General features: G+C 41.3%; 1 protein-coding gene across 9 annotated transcripts in view; it reads left to right on the top strand.

Moving 5' to 3' along the window:
- Elmo1 (engulfment and cell motility 1) overlaps nt 1-21,516 on the top strand; it is a 523,734-nt gene that overhangs the window by 381,724 nt on the left and 120,494 nt on the right. The window contains exon 1 of one of the 9 annotated variants that reach the window (XM_087591064.1): nt 13,939-14,145. The gene's annotated coding sequence lies outside the window, so the exon portion shown is untranslated. 9 annotated transcript variants of the gene reach the window in all.

Raw genomic sequence — 21,516 nt, 5'->3', positions numbered from 1 at the left:
AGTTAGAAGGAAGTGGTTCTACTTGAATCTAGATGATAAGGAGGAAATGATATGGAGGCAGTCAGCCCCTTACTTCCTCAGGTGGCTCTTTCCTACTAACAGCAACTCACTCACATGTCCCTGGGTACCTACCACCCTGCTCTATCACTGTGGATACTTATCCTCTACAACATATGGCAGTAAACTCTTAATTCTCAAGTTACCTCAGAGCAGAACCTTGGATTATGTATATTCATGAGTCTTGCACTATGCCTGGGATTTAAAGATATTTAAAATTATCTCACAACCATTATACAAATAGCAAGGCTATATCTATATCTACATCTTGGCTAATAATGCGATTGATTAAGCAACATTTTCAATGTAAGTCATTCATTCCATAAATCTTTCTGTCTACATCAAGCTGGGCAACAGAATATCAAAATGACAGACCATGATCAGCTCTGGTAGGACAGACAAGCTACTAATGTTCTCCTTGAAGAGACTGGCCTCTGTTTGAAACTAATCGCTAGGCAGAGTCATAATCACTGCATAACCCATTATCCTTTCATCATTACATTGACTTACAGGTCCCTCTTCTTGGCTATTCCTAGTCACACTGTGCTTGCTTGGAGAGTCATTGTACCTCCAAGTCTGCAGTATTCCCCTTGGCTTGGCTTTCTTACACTAATGTGATGTGAATAGATGTAAAATGAGCATAGTACATAAGAGCTGTGCACTATGGGTAACTGCTGCTAACTTGGGGCAAGCCCTAGACTAAGACATATGCATACAGTTATCTATAGTCAACCTACACAATTGGAGATATCAAGGTATAAACAAATTCTCCTTTCAGCTCACCTACACATCTGGGAGTATAAAAATCTCTTGTGATTCCTTATTGCACAGCATCTATATGAAATCTCCTTGTTATAATCTGACCATATTATTTCCACTTCTAATCTTCCTGAGGCTGTCTGTTACCTGGCTCCAAAAGTTTTCATGGTAACATACTTTTCCTGCCTCTACCTGGTGTTTTCACTCCTCACCTTTCCAAGGCTGCTAGCATACCCTGAATGCCCACCATTCAGGGTTTTGTTTTGTTTTGGGTTTTTGGGTTTTTGGGGTTTTTTTTTTGGTTTTTTTTTTTGTTTTTTTTTGTTTTTTTTTGTTTTTTGGGTGCGTGCTGTAACACTTTCATCTCTCAGCGTTAGCTCATCCTCATTCTCTCTGCCAGAAACGTCTTCTCTCATCTGCCTGTTGAGAGCCTACTTATCCTTTAGGATTTTGCACAAGTGCCACCTCAGTGTGAGAGTTACCATCTATCTCCCTTTCAATTCAGTACGAAGCTTTGCACCTCCCTCTCCACAATATAGAATTCTGATATTCTATTGCAAAATAGCTTCTAGCTCTACAGTGGCTTTTAATTATAAATCTAACTTTCCAAATTAAGTCTGTATATTACTGGATGCAGAACCTTCATATCTCAGTATTCTCTAGATGCTTTGTAAGTATGGGCTCAATTAATTTGGGCCAGATCCTAAATGAATGGCCAGAAATATCTGATTCATCACTTAAAATGGTCCTTCTGGCCAAAAGCTGAATTGATTTACATCATTTCAATACAGAATGGATACTGTAGCTCAGATCCCAGACGCCAGAGGTACTGAGAATTTTGCAGTTATACTAACTAAAGAGTTGTCTTATTTAGACATAGTAGCACATTCAATAATCCCAGGACTGCAGATGTGCAGAAATGAGCAGAGAACTTGGGAACTGTGTGCTATGGATAGCTGCTGCTAACTCAGTGCAATCCCCAGACTAAGGCAAGAGGATCAAGAAAGACAGCAAGTCTGAAACCAATCTGGACCCTTCATCAAAAACCAAAACCAAGCCAGCCAGCAAAGAAAGTAACCCACCATAACTGAGATATGCTCTACTGGTAAATCCTGTTAAATCTACCCTTCGAAATGTCTTCTTCCGATATCAATGCTTTGAAAGACTTATAAAATAACTTTGCCATTTGTTACTTAATTAAAGTCACAGTAATAATCATTTTTCTCCCAGCATAACTTATGTAAAGTGATGAAAACCTTCAGAGAATTTGATCCGCTGCAAAGTAAACTCAGTTTATCCTTCCTGAATAGCACAGTTGGAACTGTCCTCTTGTTTTCCAGCTCCACTCATTCATTATATCACTGTTGGTCATGCTCAACCCACACACCCCGGCAATTCAGGGAACCCTCTAGTCTCCCATTTGTCATGTTTTTGGGCCATTGAGGGGGAATAATGTCAATAATACCATTTATTCTCTCCTAAGATGGCTGTCAGGACAGGGCAGAGGACAAATGCAGCTTCTGGCTGTCCATCCCTTTGAGGTTATGGGTGCTACCCAAGCAGACCAGCAAATGTGAATGTGAGAGTCAGGCTTCCCAGATGACAAACAGTAGTGTGTTAAATGTATCATGTGCACGCACATGCACACACATACACATACACACACACACACACACACACACACACACACACACACACACGCCACTATAAGTTACCTTTTGCCTCCAAAGTTATCTTAAATTAGGGGGCCCTATATTATCCCATGAGTGGCATAATACAGGAAGACCCCTCAGGATGGAGTTTGTGTCTAGGAAGAACTGGAGTTGGTATGTTGCTGGAATGGGTTCTGGTCCTCATATTCTTTATTTCTAGTTCACATACCCATTGGTGTGGCATGGTTAGATCTGAAGTAGGTGGCATATGGCTTTTTGCTGCTTGAACTACCACAGAAGGAAATGTCATTGGCATAGAATGCCAGATTTTCATTTCGTGAATCACAGAGCATGGAATTCTGTCTGAAGGCTTCCTGGCTGCAATGTGTCCTTAAGGCAGAAGGACACAAAAGGTGTGCATCTCCCAGGTGTGCCGTTCCTATGTGCATAATTTATCATGATGGAAAATTTACTTGCAATGGACATGGACATGCCAATGGCCTCTGGCGTGGCAGAAAGGCTGTGTGGCTTGTTTAATTGTGGTTGACTGAGCAAGCAGGTTGCTTTTTTCCCCGAGCCTGAGTTGAACAGATATCAGAGAGGTATGATTGTTTTCTACGTTTTTCAGATAAAGAGAAGTTTACTTGTGCATGTACCAGAAAAAGGCTGTGAGTAAAAGATTCGTGTGTTTAGAGGATGGAGTTTGCCATAGTGTTGTAGTCACTAGAATTTTCAAATTATAAGTCACTTCACAGCAGAGTAGGCTGATGCAAAACACCTAATGCTGTCACTCACAGGCCCAGCCTTTTTCCCTCTCCCACCTATCCTCTTACTGAGGATCCAAGAGAAATTTGAAGGTTTCCCAAATAGGCTATTAGAACCGTATGAAATTGTCTTATACTTGACAGTTTAAAAGTTATTTCTTTTATCTTTTAGATTATAATTACAACATCTTGTCTTCCCTCCAAACCCTCCCTCCTGTTCTTTCCTGGTCTCCCTTCACACTCTCCCATATATGTCTCCTTCCTCTCTTTCAAATTCATGAGCCCCTTTTTCTTTAATTGTTGTTTACACACAAAACACACAGACACACAGACACAGACACAGACACACACACACACACACACACACAACATTTAAAAAAAAGAGAGAAAACACCAACCTACTCAGGCTGTATGATATTACTTGTACCTATGTTTCCAGAATACAGGAATATGAAGTGGTTCTACTTTATAATTGTGGGTCACATAAGAGCAGAGGTGGCTACCTCCAGAACTGACCACTGATTGCCATCCTGAGTTTTCCACAGAACCCTTTCCTCTTTCATGTTCCCTGTTCTGTGATCGCTTAACTGGTTAAAAAAAATTGCCATAAAGTCTAGCAGGACTGACTCTGAGCACATGCCTTGGGGTTCAGTTCTAGCTCCAGCATTGCATTTCATTTTTGGTGATTAACTGTTTTGTTATTTATCTCTTTATCTGTCGAATATATACCTTAATAAAATAGTTGTGAGTGTTAAATGAATCAATTGAGATAGAGCCACCTGAAAGGCCAATATTCAGCCATTTTGTAAATGCAGAATTAACCATACTCTCTGGCTTATCCAGTATGTCAAGCACTGCCTTCTAGAAATGTAAGGATCTCAAAGGAGGCATAGGAAAGCATGCTTCTACTCCAGGTCTCTTCATATTTTTTCCATCCTCTGCACTCATCACCCATCTCCCAGGTAGAGCTTGTGTTTCTAGACTCCACACAGCCAGCTCTTCTGTTTTTTGAGTTTTACCCCTCTTCGCCACCTCTGGGATGCTACTCTGTCAGTTATCAGTTTTAATTATTACATCATCAATGTGTTCCTCTCAATGCCATATGAATGCACAGAAGCCCCCACTTACACTGGTGTCAGTCTAAGTCAGGCATCCTCAAAGGGCTATGCCTTCATTCACCTTCTCTATTTTTCCCTTATTAATCTACTAAAAACTCCATCCTTCCCTCGCTAAAAATGTATTCCAGCAAAGGAGGGGAAGTCTGTTTATAAAATATATTGTTGGCCCTTGAAAATCTCTTTAGTTACAAAATCTACTAATTTTATCAAATGCATAGGGAACAGTTCCAAATTTCAGTCATTTTATTTGCTTTTTTGTGGTACTTTGACCCTTTGGACACTTGGCTTTCTTGATGAAGACTGTCTTATGGTGGCTTACAAAGTGGACATATGCAAAAAGGATCCATGCCCAGACTAACCTACACTGAGAAAAGTTACATGCAGGACATGAAGTAATTATGGTTGTTTCAGTTACTAGTATAATTTGTACAAAAATGAAAGATAAGCAACACTATAACTACACTAAAAAATGGGAGCATAACTTTCAGTCATGATGCCAGTTCTGTGTATTAACACTGAGAAAATTCTTTAGTCAGCAAAGGTATGCACATCATAAACTGATATCCACTTACCCAAGGTAGAGTACCAACGACAAAACAAAGAAATGATTCTAAGCAAGTCAAGCTTGGTAAAGTAATGAGTTTAATCGGTGCTTCTTATGGAAAATGGGTAAGAAGTACCTGTAGAAATAAGAACAATTTATATGTAAACCACCAAAGAAAGGGCTGCTAGTCCTGGAAACTGTTAACTACATTGCTATCTCCCCAAAGGAGGCAGGGCCTTTTGGATCCTCCCCCCAACTCCATTATAGAATGTTAATATGTCCAATGGCCTGAGAGTAGACTGCAACTAATGAATGATGCTGAGGGCCACCCTCTGCCCAGAGGACAGTGCTCCCTAACACATGCTATTTCTAAGGAAAAAATGAGATTGGAGCTGCACAGTTATTCTAAATGTAAGATTAGAATAAAGTTCTAATGAAAACGACATGGCAAAGTTATAAAACTTACATCATCATGCTTGTTTGCACTTCTCCTACTCTGATCTCTTCTCTTCATCCAAAATATGTAGACAAGTCACCCCAATACTTACACAATATTTTCTAATGCTTTCCTCTGCAGAAGTCAGATTCAGTCCCCACCTGCCCTGGTGGTAACAAATCCTCCAGGAGAGAATGCTGTCTCTGCTGCCTCTCCCTCTTGCTGTGGTCTCTGTCACTGATCCACCTGCTGCAGGTGCTTGTCTAGAGTAGCAATCAGCTCCTGATTGCAGGTTGGGAGATCTCTCCCCAGAGCTAGTCCCATCCCATTGCTCTAAAGCATGGCCGTCCCACCTCTGTGGTCCTGGAATCTTTGCCATGTTACATTCAGGCACTGCTGCCATTGTTCTTCTGACCTCTTTAGCATAAACATTCCCTAAGCTTACCCTTTTGTTGCTATTGTATTTTTGTATGATGTCCTCCTGGCCACTCAAAATCCCTTGACTTTAACAGAAGACAAATTGAAGTTTCCTGAACTTGGTTTGCATGGCTCATCCACAGACCCTTCAAACTGGATTAGTCTAAAATGAGTCCTGTTTTATTCTCCTCTCAGCTGGCTTTTAGTGTTTTCAAACTCTAAGAGCTCCTCCATGATCTGCCCATCTTTTTTACTTCAAACTGTGGGTTGATCTGACTTTTTAACTTCCTTTTAGTGGGTCCCTTAATCCTACCAGTTTTGGACAAAGGGCCATCTGCCATCTGCTGGGACTCTGCAGGAGCTTCCATGTCTTCTGCAGACTGTATGTGCCTTTTATTGTTTATTGAATCTGGACATGGACCATCCATAAATTGTCTTGTCCCTGGGTTCCAAAAGGATCTTTTAAAACCACGGGTTTATAGTATGATCTTTCCATACTCAAAACTCCTGGGTGGGAGGGTGGCTAGAAAGATAGCTCAGAGGCTAAGATCACTTGGTTTTCTTATAGAAGATCCAGGTGTCTGCTGTGGGGGATGGCCAGCAGAGTATCCCAGAAGCCCTGTCTCCTGCTCAGACTGGAGTACATCAGTGGGAGGGGGAAGTCACTAAAATGTTTTTAGAGATGCTCATCTCTAAGTGTTCATGGTGCTGAGGAGAAGAACAGAGTACCCCCAAACCTCCACACTGTGCCTGGGGAATGCTCTCCCAGATACTGAGAGGTATTCCTGGGGTTTAGATAATAAATTTAGTTCTAAAGTGTTCCTGGCATAGCACTTGGTGGGCATAACTTCACCGTAAAATGCAGGGACAAAGCAGTAGCATATGCATTGTACAGAAATCACCCAAACTTACAAAGAAAACTACTTTTAAGAGAGCTTTGGCCTACGACTCAGAGCACAGTGGGGGGAAAAGCAAAGTCTGCAAGGAGTTGGAGAAGGATGAAATATAATAGGATACAAGAGAAAAAATTTAACCAGTTGAACTTTATTAACTTCTAGATACCAACTGTGAAGACTTGAAGGAAACACATGGCAACAAGAGGAGAGCACGCTATTGGTGCTTTCCAAGTATTTAGTTTAGTAAACGGACACCTTACTTCAAACTGAAATTTTTGTTGAAATGTATTTTTTTTCAGTGTATTTTCTGAAGAACCAAGATGTCTAGTATAAAATAGATTCCACAGCAGCGCAAGCAAGAACTTTTACCCATGATTCAACACTGGGGATTATTTGAGCTATTTGCTTCATAATTCTCATGCCTGTCAGTGTGCTGGCAGAACTGTACGTGAGCTATTTGGAAACCACACTTCTTATTCTCCTGGGAGGACTTGATAGAGGGGGGCACTTTTGCATTGCAGATTAGCAGATTACTTATCACCCAGGGGGCCGGTTTTTTTTTTTTTTTTCATTTGTATCATCAACTTGATAACTACTTTCTTATGTTAGAAACTTAAATATACAAGTGAGTATCAAAGTAATAAAATCAGATTATGCTGTATCTGAATTTAATTCCTGTACAATTAAAGTTGTAGAGCCTGTTCTCTGTGAGAGTCAGGGGTAATGACTCCAGGAGTCATGACGCATAGGTGCCTTTAACTTAAAGTAGAATGAGGGACCGTTTGAAGCCATAGGGTCATGTTAAGCAGACAAAGACTGGGCTTAAAGAACAAGCAGCTCATCACAGTGAGGGCAACAGTGTTTCACTGTGTTCAAGCACACTGCTGACATTGTGTTTCTACACTGTACAGTTGCCACTGCTCAATGCAACTTCACACAGAGTTGTGGTACTCCCCACTTCTGATAATATCCATTCTCATTACAGAAGGTTAACATATAAATAAGTAATTTTTATGACACTTCATAATTCTAGGTGACTACTCTGTTCTGTAGAACGCCTGCCCACTGTGTTTCTATACCTTACTCTCTGCAGACCTCTTGGATCTGTTGCAAACCAGTCTCCTTTGTCTATTCTCTTCAGCGTCTGCCACATGATTGTGGCTGCCTAACCCTGTCCTGCATGCTGCGCTAGTAGTCTTTACCTGCTGGCTGGAAAGGAAGTCCACTTACTTGCTCCAGCTTCTTGTTCCTCTTTTTCTCAGCACTGATCACCTTTCCCTCATGCCTAGCTTACCATGCTCTGGTGCAGCAGCAGCAGGAGATCAGGATGCACTAGCGCCTGTCTAGTTGATGTATCTGTCAATCTGAAGCAGAAAGGCAGAGGAAGCGATAGTCTCTAGTGCTTAAACATTTGATGGAAGAGTAAGCCAAAATGCAATCTCTAACATGTTGGATAAGAGTAGTCTTCAGAATGAGAATATCAAAAACTCGTGTTTTCTTCCTCAAAAGATGGAATTACTTCCATGGGAAATTGATGTTTCAGGGTTAGGAAAGGTGGACTCCAACAAAGGCCTGGAAACTGGTGTGTAGTGAGAGCCCCAAAGTCCCCTTTTCACAATGGCACAAAAGCTGTTTGTATTTTGCACTATTGATAAAGTATCTTCCTGTTGACCCAGTAGGATTTTGACACCATATTGCCAGGGACACACTTGGCAACATTGAACTGAGAATGTGGGCATTTTCATTTCCTCCTTTTGGCATGATTCTCTCCACCATTCAATTCTGGAACACATTTTCCTAGCATATTTGGAAAACTTGAATTGGCAAGATGCTGAGATCTGAATTTTTCCAGCTTTCCTTTCTAAGATACTTGGGATTGTTAAAAATGTGTCACATGAGGCAGGCCTTCCCTTCCTCTTTCCCAAGGTCTTCAGGTAAGTCCATTCTATTTTGTCAAGTCTGCCATGCTCCAAATGTCCCTCAACTGTATCCTAACCCTGTGAGTGAAAGTCACCTGTCATTTTGGAAAAGGAAGAAGGACAGTGCAGGTTTTAAAATGTGTTTGTATTTTGTGGATATATTTTTTCACAGCATTTGTAGAATTTCCCTACACTTTAGGCATTTTTTAGGGAAATATCACCATAGCAAAGTCTGAGGAGATATCACCAGGTTAAAGCATTATTTTACATAACTTAACCTTAGATTCTGTGAGAGCGAGCCTGCTCTAGTGGCTTGCTCTGGAATACTGAGGCCATGGGATGCTATCTCTTCAGACAGATTTCTGAATCTTTTTCATGACAGTCCCCTATCATTAGACAATGGATGAAATCAAGGTACTTAAGAATATTGAACATCACTGTCTCCATTTGTAAATGAAGACTATGATACTAACTTGTGGAAAACATGCACACGTATGTGCTGATAGTTCTGTGCACCTAGAGATGTCTAGCCCTGTCACAAAGAGCTTTCTAGCTTGGGACCTAAAGACATGGTGACAGAGTATTAGGTTGTATATGTTTTATTTATGATTGTCTTTCCATGTAATTGAAAAGCCAGGTAGCTATCCATGTGTGGAATAATTCTCTGGGCAGTTACTAATCTTGTTCCCTCGAGGTAAAAAGTTATTCTGATGTGTTTACTTAAAAATGTGCATGTATGTTCTGTATTTAAAATATATAATCAAAGATGATTGTACTACTCAACCCCAACCGTGTTACCATGACTGGCCAACTGTATTACCCATGTCTGTGGAATGAGATAACTAAGTGAACCAAGCCAGTGATAACTATTTGGGCAGTTAACATCCTGCCCACATATCTTTATAAACATGGTTTAGCCTAGGCTGGAGTCAGCTTGGTTCTGTTTTAGAAGTGAAGTAAGTGTGTGTGTGTGCATGCATGCATACGTGTGTGCAATGTATATGCGTGTAAAATGGGGTGTCTTAAGAAGACAAATATGTGGGTGAAAATGAACTTATTGAAATGTACACTATTTGTTTGGAATTTCATTAGAGCTCAACTTTTCCCTCAAGACTGTGTAGAGGAACTAGCCACTCAAAGAAAGAGCCATGCAGCAGAGCTGTATTTTGAACTGTGAGGTCATCACTGTCACATTCATTGTAGTGATTCACATGTGTCTTGATGAAGTAGACACTGAAGGAAGAGAAGCAACATGTTTGGGACAGAGAGTTTGAAAACAGATGGGCTGACTATTATTACTGTTACTTCTTTGTGATGGAAAGAATTATCATTTTTCATCTTTTAATGTGTATTGTAACATGTACCAGGCTTTTTGTAGATTTGAATATTACTTTAGAAAGCATTCTGTAGCAATTGCAGTAGTTTTGAGGGAAAAAGAAAGAATAGTTTGTCTCCAAACAGAACTTTTTTAGTTTGTAAAGTTTAAAAGCATTACACAAATATTAAAATATTAAAATATTGTCAGATTTGATGCAGTATATATGTCATGGTTGGGAAAGAAATCAGACTTAGAATCAATGCCTGAGAAGATGCAGGACTAGGGATCTGGCAATGCTTTTGGTAGAGCAAAGAACACAGGCTCAGTGTGTGGCTCCAGTGGAAAGAGACATCTTCCTACTGATGACGATACCCAGGCACTCTAATTCTGATGTGTAGCGGCAGTTCTAAAAGTTTGTGTGTGCCCTTCTCATCCCACAACTTAGTGAGGAAGATGAAGAGCAAAGTGCCTTAAAAGAGCAGCCAACCTGTGCTCTACGGAGCAGTACTACAGGACAGGACTCCAAAGGGAGTCATGGATGTGCCCTAGGGGACTGTGTCTTAGGAAGGGCCTCTTTGGAAATATCAGTGAAACTGACTGTTCTCTAAACTAGATCCATGAGTAGGTAAGTTTGTAAGCATGCTCACCTTGCTAGCATTGAATACACAAATAAGGGCAAGTGAATGCAACTGAAGCTTTTTAGAAATAGTAGCTGCCTAACTTTGCATTTTGACTTAGTTTTAGGGTGAAGATGTAACTGACTGCTCTACCTTTAGGGTTAATGTGTTTCTGCATTAAAAGTGGATGTTTGCATGTTTTCAACAAGGTGGGAGGCTAAGAGTAGGTCAATGTGCTTAGAGTAGAGCAATCAGCAAAGCTGATCCCTAGAAAAGCTGTACTGTCCACGGCCCCCTGAAATCTAAAGAGGCCTCTCATGCTTCTTCATGAGCCTGTTCACCAGAGCAGCTCCTGAGCACCCTAGGATGCTGGGTACTCACCTCAGCTAACTTTATGACTTATGATGCGATAGGAGTTTGCACTCCCTAAGATAAAGTTGACCTTATTTTTTTTTAAGAGTGGGTCTTTGGAGATGGCCTGAAATAGTGAGACACATACATCAATTTTCAAAAATAATGCCCTTTTGCATAATATACACTGAAAACTAATCTGAGGCTCATCAGTTTCTCTGTGCAAGCATGTCTGTAGTAATCATCAAGTTGAGTTTCTAAGAATCCTCTAGAGTTCTTGAGAACCTGGTTTAGAAGAGACAGTGAAACCCCAAATCTGCATTTTAATAAGGACTTTCATACAGATGGTTGACATGAAGCACACCTGGAAAAACTGAAACCAGAGTCCTTTAGTTCAAATAACAGCTCTACCTCTTAATGTTTTTGGAACTGTGGTCAAATTATTTAATGGTTTTAGACCTCAGTTCATCTATCTACATAATAAGGATAGTGCTATTTCTCAGGCTTTCAGTAAGGACTACACCTTGTTAATCAAGGTGAAACACTTAAGACGTTTCCCAGAGTGACTGTTAAGCTTAGTCCTGCTTATCTGACCAAGCCAACAAATTAAGAATATCCTGGAATAGATTTGAATCATATTGATATTCTGTTGGAATACATTGAACTTAACTGAGAAATCTACAAAGTTGATACTTTGGTGACTAAGATATCATTTAATGGAGTACCATAACTATTAATGTTTACAGAATAAAACCCAACCTTTCACCTGGTGTCTAAGACTCCATTTGCCTCACCTCATACCATCCTCCCCACCCTTACTGCATCTAGTCTCCTGTGCATTCCTCCAACTTTCCTAGATGCCAAGCTTTCAGCACAAGCCCTGTGTGGGTGTGTTCCTTACATCAGTTCATTAGCTTTGATTTTCTGGTGCTCTGTATACTGGCTCAGATCGCACTGCTTCTAAGATATGCTTCCTGACCTCAATAGGTCAGACCCACTTTCTGTGCTCACTGCACATATAGCTCAGATCTTTCCTGCACACCCACAGGTACACTTTATTATGTTAGTTGGCTATACTCAAGGCTGCGAGATGAGGGCAGAGGCTCTGTGTCACTTAGTTGTGTCACTAGCCTAAATTCCTGACACAATAAACAGCTGCTGAAAAATACTGAATTTTGTTTGATGGAGGATCTGCGTGGAATGGCATGTTTCTGCATAAAACAAACTGGATACTTGGATATTTTCAACAAGGTGAGAGGGTAAGAGTGGGCCAGTGGCCTTAGACTATCAGAATCAGGAAGGCTGATTACAAGAAAAGCTGTACTGTCCACAGGCCCAGAAATTTGAAAACAGTGGAGAAAATTGCAGGTTGTGGATCTTCTCAGTGAGGATTCCTTCCCGAGTTCACAGTGACATAAAGAGACAAAGTAGAACATCAGGGTCCATAGTCTTCAAGGAGCAAATCTAATGTGATCACAGGGTAGAACTCAACACCATCGAGTGGAAGGTGTGGGATTTGAGCCCCTAGTCACTCACTTTAAGAATAAAGGGAGGTCAGAACTGCTGTTCTTTAGGAATAGAGGATGTACTAAGCATGTAAGTCACCTTGCTGCCAGAGCCAGAGCCAATGAGCCTTCTCAATCTCAGCCCTGTCAAAAGCATGCTTCGTGTAATTACCACAAAGACACCATACTTGCAAAGACCTTTATGGAACAGTTTGCCTTGAGGAGATGGTGACACTGATAGTGACAGCAGATCCGCTTAGACGTTAGCTTGTTTTTTCACGATGTCATGTTTTATATATGTAAACATGTATGTCAGAGCTTAGCTTTTTTCATGTTTATCATTTTCTCTATATGTAGGCATGTATGTGAGAGATTGATGTCTTGGATTCCCCTTCCTAAGGAATCTGATAGTGCCATTCATGCAGCCATTCGTTGCTCAGTGGTGGCCCCTGCTGCTAAGGAGACAGACAGCAGCACATACAGTGTCCAACATTAATTCTGATCATGCCCTGCATGTAACCAGGAGAATTTAAAGCAAGCAGGAGGGGAAGAGGTGGGAGAGATGAAAATGTGCTGAGAAAATTAAGGGATTTCTCTCATGTCTGAGGTGCTTTGATGAAATTCTAATGCAGGAAAGAGCTTAACTAAAGACTCTGTGTTTGCAAAATCCTCCTGATTTGGCCATTTCAATATGTAAAGGCTTGCTAGAAACCAAGAAAATGCTTTGTGAGAGGCACCAGTGCAAACTTTTCTTTGGGGTTTTCCAGGGCTATTGTGTAATGATTTAAAGGTACCCACCCATCTGCTAGGTCAGAAGTTTCTATGGATTTGAATTAGGAGTGCAGGCTGTTTAGGTTCATCTGCATCCTTAGTTGGAATCAGAGTGTGGATCCTCTCGTGGGACCTCTGCTAGGATGAATGCTCCTCTCCCCCATCTCTGTGTGTTTCTGGGTGTGTGAGCATCCCTTAAGCACATGCTGTATTTTACAAAGCAAGCGTTTACGTAGCATTTTTGTCTAGAAACTGTAGTGGAGAGAAGGTGGAAGTGTGCATTACAATCAAATAAAAGTAGAGGGGGGCAGAGATGAGATTGTAGTTGATTATGGGTCTGGCAGCAGATGTTCTACACGAATCCAACTCGCTGCAGCCAGTCTGTTTCCATGGCAACAGAATCAGTAATTATTGAGCCCTGGCACTCCCCCCACCCTCCTTCCTACCAAGGTGGAGGCTGATGAATGTGAACTCTCCCTCTCTCCTTGTTCCTCTTCTTTCCCTCGCTTTCTGCAGTCCTTCATAGGAGAAAGTAGAGGTATCAACGAGAACTAAGAGAGGGAGCTATTTGTGTCTTGACAGCAACTGTGAGAAATTAAATTGCAAGTAATCTCTTTCCCTGCGATACTATCAGATCAGAGAAAAGCTCTTCCCAGAAAAGCCGGTGATCTCTGAAGATGCTAAATAAATGAGCAGGAGTTTCCCTGAAATGGAAGCTCCCTTTGATTGGCTGATCTTTCCACAACTCCTGCCAATCGGAGCACCCCTGGGCTTCAGCTCCATAAACATAAGCAAAGCTACATGCTTATTCTTCTGGACTTGGAGCGTATTCCATTCGAAGGTGTGCAGCGGGTCTCTGTTCACATGGCTCAACTGGAAACCTGTTTCTTGAACAAGCTTACTGGGGAGCCATCTGGTCTTCCAGCACACTGTCCTGCTGGGGCACGACTCTAAGTCATATTTGTGGCAGCAGCTTAGAAGCAGTATATGTCGTTGGAGACGATGGACTTACGGAAGCTTGGTGAGTAAATCTTTGTCTTACACATCTGTGCACTGGTATTAGCAGGCTGAGATAGAATGTAGCTTTGTTCTATTGTCTGCCGAGAAAGCCGAATTGGAAGGAACACATGGAAGGCACCATGCAAAGGTTCCCATGATATGGGAGACTATTTCAAAAGGCTTCTTGCTTTGTCTGATTCTAGTCAGATTTGTAGTTGATTGTAAATTATATTCGGATGTTGGCAATCTAGTTAGGATTAGTGTGAGGAGTGGAGTTGTGTCCTGTCTGCCTGGGTATTGATGCATTTCAAATAAAATGTGTTTAAAACCACATTAGTAAGAATTAACCCTGTGGAGTGATAAAAAGGAAGGCACAGCATGGGTACAGGGCTTAAAGCTGCCAGGTTGTATAGCTGACATTTGCATTGAGAAGAGAGATGTTATTAGAATGATCTGTCACTCTTCAGAACCCTGGCCATAGAAGGAAGCACCTCTTCTCCATGTACTGCTGTTCTCAATTCCAGAAATGTGCAACCAGGCTAGGTCATGTCCTTGCCCTTTTTCAGGAACCAATGTCCAAACTGAAATGTGCTTTTTCAAATCAATTTCAGAGATGAGTTGAGATGCAGTCAGGAAGATTTTAGCAGCCAGAAAGCATGTGTGAAAGGGCTCTATGTTACATCTCTCCAACCTTGGAAACCCAGGGGGTTTGCAAAGTTACACTTAAGCACTGGCTCTGTACCAGAGCTGGAATGCTTTGTGCTATTGCACTGCTCCTTGGGATTTAATTTTCTGATACTAAAATTTGCCATGTACAGTAGTCACAGACAGGCAGGAGAAGAGTACTGTGAATGAGCAGTGACGATCAGCACAGGGAGAGGAAATGTCACTGCCCTTGGAGACCTCCTAGCCGCAAACTTAAAAATACACATGTCAGGAGGAAGCCTGGGCAAAATGCAGAATTCCACAGGAGCTATGATCTTGGCAAATGTGAGAGAGAAGGGGTTGTCTTCTGCTTGGATGCAGAGAGCAGGGCTGAACTTGAGTTTCTATGATGTTTGATGCTTCGTGACTGTTGCTTTTTATAAGAATGTGATTTCCAATCCTATGTCAGCAAAGTGCTGTAGCACCTTTAGAATCTTTTATGGATAAAGCATTATCAATGCATTTATTAAGAAAATCATTTGCAATAGTGGTACATGGGAATGCATTGATTAGAACCTTTAAAAATGTCCTTTTGCTTGAAGAGTGTTGTGACTCTTTACATGGAGGTAAAAATTAAAAATTGCTGGGTCCAAAATGGAAATCTGTGATAGACTGACAAAGATACAAAGGAACCAGGAAGGCTCTGCTTGTCTGAGACTTGGGAGAGGGCACTGGATTGAACAGATCTTCTGCCATGTTCATTGGAGAAACAGGGTCAGCGAGGATTTCCTGACTGTGGCTGACAGTGTACTGAGGATCTGGCCTTCACGCAGAACAATGACATGTTTCTTAGCTGACATCCTCTCTAGGCATACAGGATGGCCTCGGATCCTGAGGCTGCATACAGTCAGATGCATTGAGTCTCCCATGTGATTAGAGGTGCATTTCTGTGTGAGTTAACTCATCCTGAAGCTTCTTCCTCTGGCACCCACTTCAGTGCAGGAACAGGTTTGAGGAAGGCTTGTTTCTCATGGATCAGTGTTCAGGAACAGTCATCTTAGAGTGATTCTCCATCCACCTTTTGCCCCTTCTCTATCTCAGTAGTATCACTTTACATGGGTGGGGGAGTGCTGGCACCTGTTGGCAAGAATGAGAAGAAAGCAGCCTTTTATGGAAGAAGTAAAAACTGTTTCGAGAAATTCTAAAAATGTAGCTCACAAACTATATTTGGATCCTGGAACTCTTTCAGAAAGCTATAGCCTCCTACCTGCCCCCAAGAAAATATATTTTGCATAATTTTTCTCACACTTTGATAACAAGCTGTTTCTGGGGAGAAGGAGATGCCTGTCCTGGGGAATAGCAAAGGATTTTTATACGTAAAGTCCTCATCAACATTTTTTCTTTTTCCAGTGTGAACACTAACTATTACTACATCTCCATCTCCCTCAACCCCACTGGTGTTAGCAGTGAGGCTGACTTCTGAATGAGGTTCTCAATACAGTCAGTCACAGCTGAAATTAAATGTCTTGAGGCTAGAACCGCAGCTCAGTGGTAGAGGGCCTGCCTAGTGTGCATGGGGCCCTGGATCCAATGGGTGCAATGGTCTTCTGTCTCCTGAGCTCGGAGAGTTGTTGACAAAGCAGAGTTGTGGGATTGGTGCTGCACTTGTCCCTTCTGTGTTAGGGTGGAGATGTGCCTGGTGACTACTCTGCTCACCCCTGAAGGAGGATGCCGCTCTCCATTGCTTCTTCCTGCCCTTCATAAACTATAGAGTATTAGAAAGATAAAGGAATAGATAAAAATGTGATACATTTAGTTACTATTTTGCAGAGCACAAAGTTACACAGTAGAAATATAAAAGGATATGGCTATGTTAAATCTCATTCCTGAAATTAAGTATTGAGATTTTGAACAATTCTTCACTTTTCCCATCAATTGTAATAAAATTGATCACAACATGCCTTTGATTGTCACTGTGCCCAGTACAATTATGTGCTTCAGAAATGGAAGAACAATGGGGTCCCCACACTATCCCTATTTTAGTATATTTTATTAATTCTTTGAGAATTTCATACAATGTATTTTCATCATATTTGCCCCCAACTTCTCCCTCTCACTTCTCCCAGATCCACCCACGACCTCTTTAATCTCTCCCAACTTTGTATCCTCTTTGTATTTTGTAATAATCCACTGAATCCAGCTTGTGCTGTACACATACTCTTGAGTATGCAGCATGGTTGACTTACTAGGGGCTGCATCCTTAAAAAAACTGACTCTCTGACCCTAAATGCCTTCAACTATCTATAGCTCATCAGTACAGGATTGGAGCTCATAAACCTCTCCCCAACCATGGTAGAATGGGTTGCTCTTTTTTAGGTTCTGTGCAGGCTGCCAGGGCTGCTGTGAGGCCAGAAGTACAGTGGGGTCCTGGCATGTCTACAAGAGATTGTTTCACTCTGCTCTTCTCTGATCTCTGGCTTTTACAGTCTTTTTGTTCCTTCTTCTTCAATGTCCTTGATCATTAGTTGGGGAGGGTTTCAGATGTAGAAATGTGCTATTTGTAGATTAGTGTTCCACTGACAGATAGGCACAAGACTTAAATCAGCTGTGAATTTCCGCATTAACTGTTGTCCATTGCATAAAGAAACTTCTCTGATGAGAACTGAGAGTCACAGTAACATAGGGGAATAAACAGACAAAGTAACAAGGAGTTTGATATATGTCCATTTAGCAAAATCTCACTCTTAGTAATCTCACTCCAAGGGCTTACCTGAACTTTGAAGGGTCGGGGGAACAGATACAGTCTCACTTTCTCTGTAAACCAGGGCTGGCCTGGAACTCTCAGAGATCCATCTTCCTTTGACTTCTGAGTATTAGAGTTACTGGTGTATGCCACCATGCCCAGCCTGGGCTATTTTTAATGCCTGTTTTGTAGATGAAAATATTGAGCTTTGCTGGGCTGCTGGGAAGAAGTTTCAAGGTTCCAGTGTTGTCCATAGCTACTTAGCTAGTGTATCCCAGGAATGCCTTGCGGTGACCAGAGCAATTGTAAGAATGGAGCAGGAAGCCTGGGGCTAGGCTTGTCCTATGTTTGAGCTCTGAAGCTTTCTGAAGATCCATGAGTAAAAGCAATGGGCCCAATTTAAAAATCACACACACACACACACACACACACACACACACACACCTTGATGAAGCAACCAAGGCCCTATAGAAGAATAGTCTTGGAAATCATTTGATAAAATTGTTTTCAAAACATATTCCACAGAGTTTTAGGGAGAGCTGATGGATGCTTGCTTGCTTATTGTAGAGCTCATGGAGCAGATGGATTCTCCTCTCCCACACCCACCAAGCATCTCCATTTCTGCTATATACACTAACATCCACAATGGAAATGCATTAATAATAATAATTATAAAATAATAATAATTAATAATTAATAATAATAATAAATGAAAGAGAAAGACCAGTACCGTGAGGAAGCTTGCAATGCCAAGCAGGATGGAAATCCATCACATAAGAGAACATGTGTCGTCTATTCTACCCTCTTCTATCCAGTCATTCCTACCACTTATATCCTTATGTAGCCTGAGTTGCCTCCCCAAGACCCACATAGCATCAACACCTGAATTAGAGGATTAAGATTTTAATACAGGAACTTTGGTAAACACATTCAAACACTAGCATTTCTTGATTCAGGATAGAATGTGGATTTAATTTCAATTATATGCAAACCATCCTCAAGAAGGTAACTCCATGGCAAACAGATAATTCTTTACAAAGGTGAGTACAAATGAAGACCAAGAGCAGTTTAATTGCAATTATCTTTTTTAATTCCTCAGTTTGTTTAGCTGGAAAGTATTGACTGTATTAACTTGGTCTTAACTTCTAACCTTCAACACAAGATACTTCCTAGGTCTCTATCTCCTTATAAAAGATATTTTAAATGTAAAAGTAAACTTGAGTGATCAAACTCTCTACTACTAAAGTAAAATTATACTTATAAGGTTTCTTAACATAGTCAAAACCCCTTGAAAATGTCCCAAATGGATGGTTTCAGCCAAATCTGGTGACAGGAAGAATAGAGCTTACTCTAAGTTCTGTCCTCTCCCACCTCCCTGAAATAAGGAGCATCATTTACAGTTATACAAAAAAGGGACAGAATTCCATATAGTGCAATAGTATCTGAAGCTCAGGGAACCATTCTGATCCAAAAGTCTCCATCTCTTTCATGTAGCACAGAATCTCTGTGGAGATTCTCCATGTCTAGTGTGCTTCAACATTAACAGGTATTTGTTGAAATGAATTGTATGTTTTCCTTATGACTTCTTTATCACTATGGCTTGACTGGAACTTCTTCCCTGAGGCAGCACTGGCAGGCTAGGCAAAGAAAACTTTAGGGTTGACCCTAACTGCAGAATGAGTCACTTTGCATCTCTGCTGCTATTTGACCAAGCGAAGGGCTAAAATAATGGAAGAAAGTGGCTTGGGATGTAAGTGAGTGCAGAGGCACTGAGACACAGCTGTCTATTACACACATAAGATTAGTGTTACAACACTAATCTCAGGATTACTACAGTGTCTGAAGCCAGTTTATTTGCTGCTTTGTCTTGAGCAATCTGAAAGAGTCCGGACTCCATGACTAGACCAGTTCTTATAGCACAAATGTATAATTGAGGCCTCAGGTTATGCCTCGATTATTAGCCAACTTTCGCAAGTGACTTGATCTATCTTCTTCAGCATCTTTATGTGGGAAAGGGCAAGTTTAGACCTCCTGATGTATATGCAAAATAGGTGTAGAATTTTCTGAATGTTCTGCACCTGTGTTCCACTGATTCTAGCCATCTTTTTCAGTGTACCTAGCTAGAGCCTTGGATCCCTTCTTAGTGTAGAACCATGCCAGCTGCAGCTGAAATCAGAATTGGCTAATAGCTGAAGTAGATTTTTAACTCCTGTCCTCTTTTTTGTACTCCAATGCCTTGGTCAAGACTTTGCCATGGAGCACATAGGGAATTTTCATCAGTGCCGGGCTTCAGAGATGAGGTGAAGCCCTATCTCTTGCTCATCCTCTTGCTCAGCTGCTCTGGAAAGGTACTGCAATCTGACAGGGAGGGCTGTAGGCTGGCACTTTGGGAGCTCACTTTTCTTTGCCTTTGAGCTGTAAGTGATGAGAGACCTGTCAAGGAAAACGGTTCGCTGGCATCATTCCCAGACCTAGAAGCATAATGAAATAAAGTTTCATTCTGACTCAGTTGGAATTCTTGCTGCTGAACATTGAAGATAGCATCTGGAGTATTTCTACCATCCACTCTCCTGGTGGGAAAGAAGCACTCATTAGTTAATGGAACTTGGACCTTCTTACTGGCAGCACAAGCCAAAGGCCCTTGGAGCAACTCATTTCAAACCAGAGTCACCCAGGCCACACACCAACATATATAGTAGAGCCTACTGTCCTGTAGACCAACCACTTGAAATGCGTATTTCAGAGGTTTTACCATGAACAGAGAAAGAGGTATCAAAATGGTTCTGAAATTCAGCCACACTGCTCATGTTCTCTAGGTCAAGACAACCAGTGCCAAGGACTCTGCACTTGAGAGTTGAAGTCAAGGCATAAGAACGTTGTCATTTTTATTCCCTTGGGCCTTGTTGTGACATCTCTGCAAAGGCCAGACCTAAAAAAGCATCTTCAGGAACATCTTCTGCCTTCTCTGAAATGTCCTGAGAACTGTGTAGATAGGCTTTGTAAATTTTCTGGAACCCTGAGTTCCTTGCTTGTAAAAATGGAAGCAAAGGCATAGTTCTCATGGAGAACAATAAAATTAAAGAAGAATAATGTCTGTGTGAGTATTGCTCTGCAGTTGTGTGTGGGCTGCATTGGGTCAAGCAGGGTGATTACATTCACACTCAGGTCAAAGCTGCCTATTTGTTCATACCTCGTTGCAGAAAGCTGCTTTTGTTGTCAAAGACTCTTTATTCTTAGATCATTTTTGTACATCCAGATAGAAGCCCTCTTCTCGAAATAGCAATGGAGGCCACCCAGACAGAGCTGGAATAATACTTATAGATAAAAGGGTAGAGTCAAATTGGAGTTTAGCCATCAGAAAAAAAATTAGGTTCTTCTGCCATTGCCTCCCTAATCTGTAATTTTTTTTTGCTCATGTTGCTACTATACTGATACTTCTATAGCTGACATACACAGATGTTTAGAGAGTGGCACAGGCCACATGTCTTGCAGACTATAATGTAAGATATTATATAATATTTATTTCCCCCCAAATCCTCTGTCTTCTAACAACTGGGCCTTGCTTATTATAGCAGAATTATTAGAACTCTGTGGAGCTAAAACAAGTGACAGCTCATAGCTGATGATGTTTTCTTCCCTGACTTTGGAAACCAGTCAAGATCAAACAGGCTTGTGCTCCTGGGAATATGCTAAGTGGCATTCCAAGATGCTATGACCTGCAGTAACTAATCTATGGTTTTTACATTTGTAAGTCAGCATGTTCTTGGTCTGCAGAAAGACCGTAAATCTATCTGATAGCCTAGCCTTGGCCATCCTGCCCTACCTGTACCTTTCTTCTTGAAGACAGAGTCAGGCTTTGGAAATGCACACCTCCAGTTATTCTGTGAGCAGGTTCCTACCCTCTTCCCTCTTACTTTATTCCCTGCCTCATCTACTACATATAGCCCACCCCTGACTTATGTTTATGTCAGGAGAGGAGAAGGAGTGATATCAAACTCTATCATG

Source organism: Rattus norvegicus, chromosome 17, assembly GCF_021556685.1.
Source record: "Rattus norvegicus strain SHRSP/BbbUtx chromosome 17, alternate assembly SHRSP_T2T, whole genome shotgun sequence".
Lineage (NCBI taxonomy): Eukaryota > Metazoa > Chordata > Mammalia > Rodentia > Muridae > Rattus > Rattus norvegicus.
This window is presented reverse-complemented; position numbering and strand designations above follow the sequence as displayed.